Source organism: Prionailurus viverrinus, chromosome B4, assembly GCF_022837055.1.
Source record: "Prionailurus viverrinus isolate Anna chromosome B4, UM_Priviv_1.0, whole genome shotgun sequence".
Classification (NCBI taxonomy): domain Eukaryota; kingdom Metazoa; phylum Chordata; class Mammalia; order Carnivora; family Felidae; genus Prionailurus; species Prionailurus viverrinus.
This window is the reverse complement of record NC_062567.1, coordinates 61,099,563-61,113,431: the sequence shown is the minus strand read 5'-3', so window position 1 is coordinate 61,113,431 and position 13,869 is coordinate 61,099,563. Positions and strand designations below refer to the sequence as shown.

The window sequence follows — 13,869 nt, the reverse complement described above, 5'->3', positions numbered from 1 at the left end:
GGGATTCTCCCTCTCCCTCTCTCTCTGCCCTTCCCTCACTCGCATGTGCTCTCTCTAAACAAATAAATAAATAAACAAACTTAAAAAAATATAGGGGATGCAAAGGTAGGTATGGTGATCTGAGCAGGTAGAGACCTGTAGTCCCCATTCACATTGCACAGAAGACTAGGCAAAAAACAAGGAGCCACTCCTCTGTGCTCTGCACAGGGATGAAGGTGAGGTTTTGTATTGGGGTTGGGAGCATTTCCTTTGTGTATATAAGAAAAGGTCAGGGGCGCCTGGGTGGCGCAGTCGGTTAAGCGTCCGACTTCAGCCAGGTCACGATCTCGCGGTCCGTGAGTTCGAGCCCCGCATCGGGCTCTGGGCTGATGGCTCGGAGCCTGGAGCCTGTTTCCGATTCTGTGTCTCCCTCTCTCTCTGCCCCTCCCCCGTTCATGCTTTGTCTCTCTCTGTCCCAAAAATAAATTAAAAAAAAAAAAAAAAAAGAAAAGGTCAGGCACAACTTACATATGTTCTTCCCCTTTCCAAATGACATTAAAAACAAAAATAATCCTTCAGTCTCAAGTACACTTGTCATACCTCTCCTCTCACATATTTAGGTGGGAGGGATCAGCTAGCCCCATCTGAGAGATCAAGAAATTGAGACTCAGGGGTGCCTGGGTGGCTCAGTTGGTTAGGTGTCCAACTCTTGAGCTCAGTTCAGGTCTCCAAGTTCCTGAGATTGAGTCTGTATGAAGCTCTGTGCTGACAGTGGAGCCTACTTGGGGTTCTCTCTCTACCTCTCTCTTCCCCTCCCCAACTCATGCACTCATGCACCTGCACACTCTCTCATTCTCAAAATAAAAAACTTAAAAAATAATAATAAAATTTTAAAAAAAAGAAATTGAGACTCAGCAAGAAGCCATTTCCCTAGGGTTGTGCACCTCTTCAGCAGTAAGGCCACAAGCAGACCCTATGTCTTTTCACTCACAAGCAATTCACATTATAGCTCGCTGAACACCCAGCCCAAACCTCCCCAGAACAGGGGCTCAATAAACAGAAGTTATTCCCCCAACTCTCTTTCTGGTCTCTGCTAAGAAGCCCTCCTGTTAGAAATGGGGAAACTTGAGAAGCAACTTACAAGGAATAACAGCAGAGAGGCTGACCTGTCCCAGGAGCTCCGATTCTAATCATAATAATAGTCAATCATAGTTTATGGAGTACTTTTTATGTGCTAAATCCTGTTCCAAAACCCTTAACACAGTATTTTTTTCCATTGCCCAGCAACCCTATAAGGTTATATGGTACAAGTCTAAGATCTCTTATCTTAATTTGGAAGCCCAAAAGACCCTGAAAACCAACAGACTTTTCCTATATTTGCTGCCCAAACTCTCCTGATAGCAAAATTTGTCCTGAACAGATGTGAGGCTATTTAGATTACTTATAATGTTTTTTATTTAAAAAATTAAAAATCAGGAAAAAAGTATGAATATCCATAACTTTATTAGTTTTCTATTGCTATGGAACAATATTACTACAAATTTAGTGACTTAGACCAACACATTTACTATCTCTAAGTTTTAAATTTTTTTTATTTTATTAAAAAAGGGTTTTTTTGGGGGCGCCTGGGTGGCGCAGTCGGTTAAGTGTCCGACTTCAGCCAGGTCACGATCTCGCGGTCCGTGAGTTCGAGCCCCGCGTCAGGCTCTGGGCTGATGGCTCAGAGCCTGGAGCCTGTTTCTGATTCTGTGCCTCCCTCTCTCTCTGCCCCTCCCCCGTTCATGCTCTGTCTCTCTCTGTCCCAAAAATAAATAAACGTTGAAAAAAAGTGGTTTTTTTTTTTTTACATTTATTTGTTTTTTGAGAGACAGAGAGAGAGAGAGCACAAGTTGGGGAGGGGCAAAGAGAGAAGAGACACAGAATCCGAAGCAGGCTCCAGGCTGCGAGCTGTCAGCACAGAGCCTGATGCAGGGCTCGAACTCATAAACTGTGAGATCATGACCTGAGCTGAAGTCGGACGCTTAACCGACTGAGCAACCCAGGCACCCCTAATTTTTTTTTAATGTTTATTTATTTTTGAGAGATGGAGGAAGACAGAGTGTGAGTGGGGGAGGGTCAGAGAGAGAGGGAGTGCCAGAATCTAAAGCAGGCTCCAGGCTCTGAGCTGTCAGCATAGAGGCCCACATGGGGCTTAAACTCACCAACCGTGAGATCACGACCTGAACCCAAGTTAGACACTTAACCGACTAAACCACTCAGGCGCCCCTACTATCTCTAAGTTTCCATTGGTCAGGAGTCCAAGCTGGGTTCTCTGCTGAGGATCTCACAAGGCTTCTATCAAGGTCAGCTGGGGCTGCAGTCTCTACTGGGTTCAAACAGGGAAGGATCCACTTCCAAGTTTACTCATGTTATTGGCAGAATTCAGTTCCCTGAGGTGGTAGGACTGAGGGCTTCAGTTTGGTGTGTGTGTGTATGTGTGTGTGTGTGTGTGTGTGTGTGTGTGTGTGTGTGTTTTGTTTTGTTTGCTGCCTGTAAGTCGGAGGCTGCCCTCAGCTTAGAAGTCATATTCATTGCTGTGTGGCATCCCCTACCATGGCCATTTGCTTCCTCAAAGCCAGCAAGGATGAGTGGTAGGGAGAAGAAAAGACGGAGACTGACACTCCAGCAAGACGGATACTACAATCCTATGTAATGTAATCACATAATCATGCACTTGCAATCATATACATCTTATTATCTTTGCCATATTCTTTCAGTTAGAAGCAAGTCATAGGTCCTACCCACACTTGAAGGGACAGGATCATATAAGGGAGTAAACACCAGGAAGTGGAGAGTGTGGGGTCACTTTAAGAGTCTGTCCACCATAATACCTTTCAATGCAGAAATATTAATGTTTGATTTGCCCTAGAGCCCCGTGAGGGTGTCTCATAATATCTGGTATATGTACCATGACAGCATTCTAAAATCTTAAAATTTAGAAATTCTCAGATATATCTGTCCTCATGGATTTTGGATAAGATACTATATTACTATCCTCACTTTACAAGTGAGGAAACTGAATTACCAAGGAGTTAAGTGACTCAATTTAAGGAAAACTCACTTCCGTGTGTTTCTCCTCTAGTCTCAATATTCTGCTACTATGTATCTTCCTTAACTTATGATGGGGTTACACCTTGATAAAGCTACATGTGCTGAAAATACCATGTCAAAAATGAATTTAATACACCTAAACTACTGAGCATCATAGCTTAGCTTAGCCTACTTATTATTATTTTAATGTTTGTTTATTTTGTGTGAGAGAGAGAATGCAGGGGAGGGGGAGAGAGGGAGAGGGAGAGGGAGAGGGAGAGGGAGAGAGAGAGAGAGAGAGAGAGAGAGAATCCCATGCAGGCTCTGTGCTGACAGCACAGAGCCTAATATGGGGCTCAATCCTATGAACTTTGATATCATGACCTGAGCTGAAATCAAGAGTCAAACGCTCAACTGACTGAGCCACCCAGGCTAGCCCCCCTAGCCTAGCCTACCTTAAACATGGTCAGATCACTTACATTGGGCAAATCATCTAACACAAAGCCTGTTCTATGATGAAGTGTTGAATATCTATGTAATTTATTGAATACTGTACTGAAAGTGAAAAACAGAATGGTTATAAGTGTATTGGTTGTTTACCTTTGCAATCATGGCTGGCTAGAAGCTGTGGCTCATTGCCACTACCCACATCACAAAAGAGGATCCTGCCACATATCGCTAGCCTGGGAAAAGAACAAAATTCAAAATTTGAAGTACAGTTTATACTGAACGCATATTGCTCTCATACCACCATAAAGTCAAAAAATATCAGTTAAACACTGTAAGTTGGGGACCATCTGCACACTACTTTACCTCTGACAGCAGATGTGTGAGTTTTCTTCACATCAAGCAATTCTGCAGCACCAGCTGGGTGTCCTACAATTTCACTCAGATCTGACACTATCTACCTGGGGATAGCACTGGATCTCACAAGTTAAAGGCTCACAAATCCCCTCCCACACTCACATATGATGCCAGTCACAAGTCCAGGTTGTCACCTGTGTTTCTGACCTACTGGCTATAAATTGGAAATTCCACGAACCCCTTCTCCAGTTTAATTACTTTGCTAAAGCAGCTCACAGAAGTCAGGAAAACATTTCACTTATTAAATTACCAATTTATTATTAAGAAATGTAACTCAGGAACAGCCATATGTAAGAAATGCATAGGGCAGGTTTTGGGAGAAGGAGCATGGAGCTTCCATGTTCTCTCTGGGTGCAACACCCTCCCCAAATCTCCATGTGTTTGCCAACCCAGGAAGCTCTCCAAACCTGTTCTTTTGAGTTTTTATGGAGGCTTCATACACAGGCATGATAGACTTAATCATTGGCCACTGGTGACCTCCAGCCCTTCTCCCCTCCCCAGAGATGGGGGGGTGGGACTAAAAATTCCAACCTTCTAATCCAGTAGCTTCCCCTGGCAACCAGCCCCCATCCTTAGAGCCTTTTCAAAAGTTACCAAATTAACATAAACTCAGGTGTGGTTGAAAGGGGCTTGTTATGAAGAACAAGACACTCCTTTCACCTTTAAGGATCTGGAGCTATTTCAGGAACAAAGGACAAAAGACCAAATATTATAACAAAGGCTACTCCCATTGCTCTTAAGAAATTCCAAGGGTTAGGGCATCTGGGTGGCTTCGCAGGTTAAGCACAGGACTCTTGATTTCTGCTCAGATCGTGATCTCACAGTTCCTGAGTTTCAGCCCCAAATCAGGCTCTTCAGAGACTGCTTGGGATTCTCTCTCTCCCTCTTTCTCTGCCCCTCCCACATGCACGCACATTCTCTTTCTCTAAATAAATAAATAAATAAATGTAAAAAAAAAAATTCCAAGGGTTTTAGGAGCTCTGCCAGAAACAAGATGAAGACCAAATATGTGTGTCCTATTGATGAGGAAGCTTGCGGCAAACTGAGGGCAAAGTACAAGTTAGCCCACACCCCCTCCCGAGGTAGGAAATATATGATATTCCTTGGACACTCCCAGCCACACCAAAACAGGAAAGGACGAGAAAACAAAAACAAAAACAAAAACAAATGGTTAAACTGATAAGAGTCTCCACCAGTTTACCAGAAAAAGGCAACCTCATCACAGCCTAACATCCAGGAACTCCCTACCGTCTTAATGTTAATGACTTGAGAGAGAGAAGACAGGGGGTGGGGAACCTTACCTTGATAATAGCGAGGCCTCCAGTAAGTCTTTAGTATATGAAAGTCTCTTTGGAAACTCCCTGTTGACTTTATCTCCCCTCTTAACTTCATCTCCCCTAACTCCATAAAATGGTCACTCCCCACAACCCCAGTGCAGCTCTTCCTGCCCATGGGTCCTGTCCCCATGCTTTAATAATCACCTTTTTTGCCCCCTAGGATGTCTTCAAGAATTATTTCTGGGCCATCGACTCCAGACCTCATGAACCGCCCATCACCCCAAAACTTCACCATTGTTACAAATCACATTACATTCACCGTGGAAAAAATAAGCGTTCCAACTCTGAGGTTACAGCCCAAGCTCTTCCCATGCAGGCTTCATGGCTCTGAGATTTAACAGTCTCAGATTCTAAATGCTCTCATCAACACCATGACCCCAACCCAGAATTGAAATCCCAGAAGTCCCAGGCATGAAGGTCCTATGGATGTTCATGCTCACTATCACCACAGTTCTTCTCTTTCCCTGGGGCACCTTCCACCTGGCTCCTTCAATCCTTCGAACTTTACCAAGCACATTTTTTGCTTCAGAGCCTTTCTTTTCCTTCTGTCCCCAGATCCCTTCATGGTTAGCTCCTTTCATCCTTCAAGTCTGTTAAACTAATTAAACAAGGAGGCCATTAGACTGAGGTGGCTCTAATGCCATGGTGGCCTACGTATGCAAGCCAAAATCTAAGCCTGTAAATGCCTCAAGGTTCCAATATCAAAACACTAAGGATAACCAATCACAAAAAGCCAACTAGATTTTAATATATAGCCAATCAAATAATTTCCTTTCTTTGCTTCTGCACTTTCTCTATACAAGTCTTTCTTCTGAATTGTTGGCTCAGCACTCATAACTACTTTTGGTTTGGCACTGCCCAATTCCAATCCATCTTTGCTCAAATAAAATTTTTAATACCCCTCAGTTTAGCTTTTAACAAATCTCAGCAAAAATGTTACAGCCTTAAAGATGCCTTCCTTGACCACCAGAGTAAAACTAATCCCTCTCATTCTGTCTCTCCCCCTTCTCCCCCATCTCTCCCCCATTCTATCTTTATAGTTCTTTATAGCCCTTATCTCCATATATTGCTTTGTTTGTGTGCCTGTTTTGTAGCTCTCACACTAATGTGTAAACTCCAAGAGAGACATTTGTTTACTGATAAACTGCCTGGCAAATAATAGGTATTAAACAGTTATTTGAATAAATGTAATTAATGGGCTTTTAAAGTCTATCTGACAGAAATAACAGGCACTAGATTCTATTGCAAATGACTAATAAATGTGGGTTACGAATTGTATAGTTTTATAAAAATAATGAAGCTAACTAGGAAAAGGCAACACTTAAGCTGCTGTTGCACTGGCTCTCAGCATCATGATTAAAGACCACGATTGCCATCCCTCTCACTGTTATAAAACTACAACAATTATTACTTCAGCTCAGACTAAGCTATTACTTATTAATTTTCAAAATGTTTGTGATATTTAATTATTTTATATAAAAATCAGTGGCTTATGAATCCGTTATTTTCCACTCTATCCTTCTCTACTTTGGGCTCTAAGAGGCTGACTTTTGTAGACTGCACCTCTAATTTCTGGGTGTGTTGAAACTATGCACAGAAGCACCAGGAGATCTAAAGGGGGATGAAGAATGGGGTTAGAGCATTTACTCTTCCAGGATCCCTGCCAGCTGTGTTGCCATAGGCTGACTACATCCCTTTACTGGCCCAAAAGCCATAGCTGCTTCTAGATGGCCTCACCTATGGCCACTCTCTCTGGTTTTGGTAACTGTTCCCTTCCTGGCTTTCAGGACTAGGAGAGGTAAGGGCTTCCTGCTATTGCTAGTCTAGGTATTGAACCACCCTTATCCCTGCTTTCCCTAAATTCTGCCCACATCTTTATAAACAGCCTCTTTATTAATATCTCCTTGCCTATCCTGTTTGAACTTCTGCAGCTGTTTCCTGCAAGAATCCTGAGTCATACATTTTATGCCTCAAACTCCTGAGAATTTGAAAGACCTGGGTCTATAGCCTATATACAAATTAAATCAAGGGCTCAGTCAATGGAAAATTTTAACAATGCACAAGAATTCATGAGCGTGGGCACTGTTGTTTCCAATTTAGAGTAAGATGCAGTATGAGATACAAAAAGAAATTAAATATCTTCACATTGGCACCAATTAAGGACATTCCTACCTGGAAATAACCTGCACATGGTAGGATAATAAAGTAGTCACTCATCTGGCTTCTCTTTATTCTGTTTGTTTTCAGCCCCCTTTAGAGTTACAACCTAAAGAGCTGAGAAATAGAAAATGTCCTGGGCAAGGAATTAGCAAACATATTCTAGTTCCATCTTTGCTCAGAAATCTTGAGAAATCAGTCAACTTTCCTGAAACTACAAAATTAAGATGATGGAATGAGTTATAGCTAAGATACCTTTTAGTTCTAAATCTCTGATAACTATATTTTATAATTATGAAGAACTATCAAGAGTTTTTATTTCAAAGAGGTAGAGGCAACAATATAGTATTGTTTAAGAACCCAGCTCTGCAGCCTAATTGTTTGGCTTCAAATCCCAGCTCTACCACTGACTAGCCACATGGACTTGGGCATGTTTCTTAATCTCTTTGGGCCTCAGTTTCCTCAACTAGAAAATCGGTATGATAACAGTAAAAATACCTGCCAATGAGGATTTCTTTGAGGGTGAAATGAGTTTGACCCTGTAAAATACTCACTGTGTGCAAGGCACTATTCTAGCCACCCAGCAAGTATTCACAATGATCACTGATACTGTTAACAGAGTTTTTTCCATAATTTAATGATCTAGTAGGCTTTTATTCAGCAACTCATACATGGGGCAACATCCAGTCTAGCAGATAGAACAGAGCTCTAAAGAGCTGTACAAGGCAAGAAATATTTACAGACCAAAGTGAGAAGGAACAAGGAAGTTGTACTAGGCATTTGCTGATTGGTTAAAGCAGGATTACTTCCCTTATATGGAGCAAAGGAGAGTCTTAAAGCCAGGTTAGATAACTTGTGCGGACAGGCAAGCACTGATTGGTTGGCCTAGGCCCACTTTTTCTGGGAGAGCCAAGCATAGAAACTTAGTTAAATTCCAGTTTGCTGATGTGGGCTTAGCATAAGTGGTTCCATCTTGCACCTGGTCTGGACACTAACACCCAACTGAAGATTTGGAGTTAACAGTGGATGATGAAGTATAGGTTATACTGAGCTGAAAATTAACTTTAGAAGAGCAATTGCTATTTTGAATCTATATATAAGCAATATGGGGCACCCGGGTGGTTCAGTCAGTTGAGCATCTGACTTCAGCTCAGGTCACGATCTCACCATTCGTGGGTTCAAGCCCTGCATTAAACTCTGTGCTAACAGCTCAGAGCATGGAGCCTGCTTTGAATTTTGTGTCTCCCTCTCTCTCTGCCCCTAACCTGCTCACACTGTGTGTGTGTCTCTCTCTCAAGGATGGATAAACATTAAAAAAAAATTAATTTTTTTTAACGTTTATTTATTTTTGAGACAGAGAGAGACAGAGCATGAATGGGGGAGAGGCAGAGAGAGAGGGAGACACAGAATTGGAAGCAGGCTCCAGGCTCTGAGCCATCGGCCCAGGGCCCGACGCGGGGCTCGAACTCACGGACCGCGAGATCGTGACCTGAGCTGAAGTCGGACACTTAACCAACTGAGCCACCCAGGTGCCCCCCAAAAAATTTTTAATTAAAAAAATAAATATAATATGGTTTAACAGTGAAGACCCTAACTCATAGCCTGTTCTTATATTTTGATATGACATGTAAAGATGATTTGAACAACAATTTATTTCTATCTACTTGTATGTCTATACGTTCTTATAAATGACCCAAGATTTACTACATACATGCACACACATGCACACACACAAAAACACACATATACAGTTGACCCTTGAATAATGTGGGGGTTACATGCCCCTACCCACTATGCAGTCGAAAATTCACATATAACTTTTGACTCCCCCAAAACTCAATTACTAATAGTCTACTGTTGACCAGAAGGAAGGCTTACCAAAACATAAAGTTAATTAACACATATTTTATATGTTGTATGTATTATATACTGTATTCTTATAATAAGCTAGAGAGAAGAAAATATTATAAGTGAAGAAAAACATAAAGAAAATACATTTGCAGTACTGGAAAAAATCCACATATAAGTAGACTTGCATAGTTCGAATCCATGTTGTTCAAGGGTCAACTGTGTGTGTACATATATACACATACATACATAGCATAAGGTATACTTAATCATTTTATCTGTATACATTTATTATATATTTTTCTTTACATACACAAACACACTAGGAATAAATAGCATAATTTAAGGAAAGTAATGTTGCTTATTATTCTTATATAACCTGCCCAGAGAAACATGTAACCTGCCCAGAGAAACATATAAAGTTTTCTTTATATGGTAGCTAGGGTAGGAAATGGAAGAGGTTTCGAGCTAGAGGAAACTATAGCAAAGTGGGCACAGCAAGCAAAGAGGGGAGAATGGGAAAATGACATCCTGCCCTTAGCCTAGCACTGTCCACAAATCACTTACCATGCACCAGAAAAGACTTATTCCTAACAACCTTGCATTCCAAGATAAACCATGAATAACAGGAACCTCCCAAAAGCATTTACTAACAGGAAATCCTGAAATCTTTGCCTCTTGAGATAAGCCACAAAAATAAGAACATCCTGTTTTCCTTTCAAAAAGACAGGAACATCTTGTTCTTATCCAATCTGAACTGTCAACTGCCATATCTGAGCTATAAATATCCGCCATATCATCAGAGCTATAAATTCCTCCTATTCTATGAGATGAGCCACTACTTCTGAAGGCCTGGTTCGCTTACTTATTAGCAAATAAAAGGCAAAATAGGTAAAGGGGATAAAGAGGTAGAAACCTGCAGTTATAAAAGATAAAATAAAATAAGTCACAGGGATGAAAAGTACTGCATCGACAATACAGTCAATAATATTATAATAACTTTGTATAATGACAACTTATGATGAGCATTGCGTAATGTACATAACTGTCAACTCACCATGTTGTACACCTGAAACTAATATGTCAACTGTACTTCAACTTTTTAAAAAAGTTTCCCTGTGTTCACATTTCTTTCTGAATTTTATTCTGACAAAGAGTTACTGGATAGACAGTAGTTGGAACTGATTTTCTTGGTAAGTATTGGATATACCAAGGCCAGCTTCATGGGCAAACTAATGATGCAGTCGTACAAGGCCCAGCCTTGGTTTAATGCTCTGCTATCACCATCTTGAAATTCCTAATAACCTTTTGAAAAGGAGTTTTGCAAGTTATATTGATGGTATTGGATGCATCATAAACCTCTCTCCTGGGGTTCCTGGGTGGTTCGGTTGGTTAAGCGTCCGACTCAGGCTCAGGTCATGATCTCATGGTTTATAAGTTTGAGCCCCGCATTGGGCTCTCCACTCTCAATGAAGAGCCTGCTTTAGATCCTCTGGCTCCCTCTCTCTCTGCCCCTCCCCAGCTTTCTCTCTCTGTCTCTCAAAAATAAAATAAACCTCTCCTGAGCACCCAAATAAAGTAGGAAGAGCATGGTCTTTGGAGTCTGACATGGCTATTTATTTAGGTAAGGCTCACCTTCATCTATAAGATAGCATGATATCTCAGACTTGGTTGATGATTGACTACATGAGATCATGTAAGTATTTACCATGTTTGACACCTAGAAGGTCCATAAATCATCCTGAAATATCCCATTTTACCTTCTTTGAAAAAGAGGTCTATGGGGCACCTGGGTGGCTCAGTTGGTTAAGCGTCCAACTTCGGCTCAGGTCATGATCTCATGGTTCGTGGGTTCGAGCCCTGCATCAGGCTCTGTGCTGACAGCTCAGAGCCTGGAGCCTGTTTCAGATTCTGTGTCTCCCTCTCTCTCCGCCCTTCCTCCACTCACACTCTGTCTCCCTCTGTCTCAAAAATAAACATTAAAAAAAAAATTCAAAGAGCTCTACCTTTATACAATCTCCTTTTCTTCTCAGCATGAGTCTTAATAGAAGCAGCAATTCATTTGAACAAGTATGTATTGTAAGTGAGAGCTGGGCTACTTGTGTGTTTATTTCTTCTCTTCCCCTTCATTCCTCCCATTACATCAGACTACATCCTTTACCATCACCTCAAGGACCCTCAATGACCTTCCTGTGGCTAAACTACCTTCAAGTGTTATTCCACTTGACATCTCTTCAGCATGTGACAATTTTGCTCATGTTTATCTTCTGTAGCACCCCACTGTTTTTTTCCCCTACCTTTTTGGCTGTTCCTTCTCAGTGTCAATTGCCAGTCAATTGCTGTTCTCAGCTGCCTCTCCAAGGACTTGTTGTTCTCACTCTATATACATCTGATGGGTGAGCTCATCAATTCCCATACCTTCAATTTCCATTTATATGCTGGTGACTCCTGTTATGGATACATAATTGTTAGGATGTTTTGGCAGCAAGAAACAGAAATTCAACTCCACTAATTTTATCAACAACAAAGGGAATTAACTGAATTGTGTGACAGCACAAAATAAAGCCACCCCTGCCCAGGTTGCCACATCAGCAAAACAAAACTTGGATTCTAACTTTCATGTTTCTGTAAATGCTCTGCTTCACCAGAGTTTGGTATATCCAGTCAGCCAATCCCCAACTGCTAAGAATCTGCAATGATTTATTTGTTCTCAGATATGCAACTCCAGCCAATCAGCTTAAGCCAAATATTCTTTCTTTATTCCCTGATTAACATACTAGCCTTATAAGGAAATCCCTGACCCCCTAGCCAATCATTCCCTGTTTCCTTGTTGCTGCTTCAAACACTATAAACTCATTCCTGTCCAAACATCCCATGGGAAGAGTGCTCCAATGCTTGTGGGGCACGGATTCCCTCAATCTATGGATGTTTTTCCCTTGAGTAAAGAACATCAAACTCGATGCTAAATTGTTTTATTTTTGTCATTTCATAATAGAGAGGAAGGGTGGTGTTCAGGCACGGTTCAATCAGGACCCTAGCTGCTCTCCCTTGATTCTCTTAATCTGTCTTCCTCTATATAACTTCATTCAACGTGACAATGCTGAGAATGTTGATTCATGAAGCATTATCATAAATTTGAGAAAACTTCTTTCTCAAAAATCTGCAGCAAAACTTTTCCTGCTTCTTATTGGTCCCAAATAGGTCACATGCCCCTGGGCCTATTTTTGAACCCAACTCTGAGGCTGAGGGAATATGGTGATTTCTTGATTAAGGTCTGCTTATCCCTGAATCAATTACTGCAGCAATCACTGATTAGCCTAATCTAGACCCACCTCTGAAGATGGGGTCAGTTCTCCAAACCACATGGCTGCCATAAAAAAAAAGAAGAAGAAGAAGAAGAAAAGAGAAAAGAAAAGAAAAGAGGAAGGGATGAAATAAAACTGTCAAGGCAATCACAATGTATATCAGATCTATCTTATTCAGTGGAGACTCAAAATAATTCTTGATACAGTATGCTAAATACTGGAGAGGCTGGTTTGTAGACACCACAGGTCCTAAAAGCTGCAGGAAATCATAATCAAAATAGTTCTAATAATTTTCATATCATGAGGGCTTACACATCTTTGACCTTTAAAATAACTGGCTAGAAACAACTAGAACTTTGTCATCCTATCTCATTATATAATTATTTTCTTAAAAGAAAAAAACAAAAAAACAGCTGTGATGACTTCCTTTGACCACTGAGAACAATTCAGGCACCCAGGGCTGAACATCTCATAATGATGGGACGTGGCCTATCTTTTCCTGGGCTTGAAGAATCAAGTAATCAGTGGGAAGACCTAGATGGACAGATGTGCAGCACTCAACAGACAGAAAAGACCATGAAGTCCTACCTTATCTGCTCTGTCAAGCTCTCTTATGGTCTTCCAAGGTGTAATTGGCTCCCAGAACAGCAGAGAATTCTTCCAAAAAAATTACTGTATTAATAAGTAAATGGATGTATTGTCATTGCTATTCAACCTCATCTTTATTATGTTTTTAATTTTTTTCAACGTTTATTTATTTTTGACAGAGACAGAGCATGAGTGGGGGAGGGGCAGAGAGAGAGAGAGAGAGGGAGACACAGAGTCCGAAGCAGGCTCCAGGCTGAGCTGTCAGCACTGAGCCCAACACAGGGCCCGAATCCACGGAACCATGAGATCATGATCTGAGCCGAAGTCAGAGGCTTAACCAACTGAGCCACCCAGGCACCCCTCAATCTCGTCTTTATAAGCAAACCAGCACAATTTGCAGATCTAAAGCTCCATGCCTACATTTTCCATAGATACTTCAAAATCCACATGTCCAACATTTAAATACCCTCCTCTCTTCAAAAAGCTCCTGTAATCCTCTCAGCTCAATAAATAGCACCACCATACGCCACATAATTCTCCAATCCCAAAGCCTAGAAATTAGCCTTGAGTCTTCACTTTCCCTCATCCCCACCAATCTCTGTATTCTATCAGTTCTACTTCTATTACCTCTCAAATCTGTCCATCCATTCCACTGTTACTACTTTAACTTAAGCTGTCATCAAAAGACTCCTATCTGGTCTCCACCTGTGACCTCTACAGTT

General features: G+C 41.3%; 1 long non-coding RNA gene across 3 annotated transcripts in view; it reads right to left on the bottom strand.

Moving 5' to 3' along the window:
* Positions 1-13,869, bottom strand: part of LOC125171319 (uncharacterized) — a 48,364-nt gene that overhangs the window by 32,982 nt on the left and 1,513 nt on the right. For all 3 annotated transcript variants that reach the window (XR_007154257.1, XR_007154256.1, XR_007154258.1), the window contains exons 2-4: positions 13,148-13,231; positions 11,552-11,702; positions 3,649-3,731 (exon numbers count right to left, since the gene is read on the bottom strand). This is a non-coding gene — a long non-coding RNA (uncharacterized LOC125171319). The remainder of the gene's footprint in view (positions 1-3,648; positions 3,732-11,551; positions 11,703-13,147; positions 13,232-13,869) is intronic.